This window comes from Wasmannia auropunctata, unplaced genomic scaffold (genome assembly GCF_000956235.1).
Source record: "Wasmannia auropunctata unplaced genomic scaffold, wasmannia.A_1.0 LD336071.1, whole genome shotgun sequence".
Classification (NCBI taxonomy): domain Eukaryota; kingdom Metazoa; phylum Arthropoda; class Insecta; order Hymenoptera; family Formicidae; genus Wasmannia; species Wasmannia auropunctata.
Genome location: NW_012026819.1, coordinates 881,519 through 882,513, shown reverse-complemented (window position 1 = coordinate 882,513; position 995 = coordinate 881,519). Strand labels below are relative to the sequence as shown.

General features: G+C 24.3%; 1 protein-coding gene across 1 annotated transcript in view; it reads right to left on the bottom strand.

Moving 5' to 3' along the window:
* LOC105449971 (odorant receptor 42b-like) overlaps positions 1-995 on the bottom strand; it is a 17,340-nt gene that overhangs the window by 15,895 nt on the left and 450 nt on the right. The gene's annotated exons all lie outside the window — the stretch shown is intronic.

Here is a 995-nt window from a genome sequence, read left to right as displayed (position 1 = left end):
GGTACATATATCATGATACGTACACCTCTTATTAAATCAAGTCAACCTATGTGAATAGACACGATATGCCATCTTTAACGTTATAAGCAATATGTGATGCAAACATGATGTTTCTCGATGTTTTTACAGGGCCCTCTAGTAAAGTACACGATGCACGTATTTTTTAATTATCTTATTTATAAGCGCTGAGTTGCCACAAATATGTGGAGATGAATGGGATATATTAGGCGACTGTGCCTATCCTCTTAAAAAGTATCTCATTACTCCCTACAGAGATTATGGAAATTTAACAGCAGAACAAACAAATTTTAACTATAAATTTTCCGTTTGTCGAATAAAAATAGAAAATGCTTTCGGTCTGCTAAAAGGAAGATTTAGGCAATTAATTAGATTAGATTTTAACACAGTTGAACGTAGTTGCAGATTTATTATAGCTTGTTGTATACTGCATAATTTATGTATTGTAATAGAGATGATTTGAATTATTTCATTGATGAAGAAGTTGACATTGCAAATATTCAACCTAATTTTGGGGAAATTGAAAATGAAAATAGATATGCAAGTGAAGAAAAAAGAAATTTACTATGTCAATTATTGCAATAATTTTATCATTTTTAATTTGTCTTGCGTTTATATTTATCTATTACATTATTTATGTTATAAATGAATTTTGTAGTATAAATAAATAAAGACAATATAATATAATAAATAAAAATAGCACACAAATAAAAGAAGTACTTCATTATTTTATAGCAATTTAGTATTTTATTGTATTTTTTATAATATTTTTTACGTTTTATATAACTTCTATTATGTAAATTATAATCTGTATATTTAATAAAAAAATTAACTCTTATTAACAAATTTATATAATATATATTTATTTTCTTTTATACATTTTTATATATGTGCATACGTCATTAAACAAAATAATAATGTTATTTTTTTGGAAATTAAAAGAGTAAGTAATATCATTATAATATACGTATGCACAC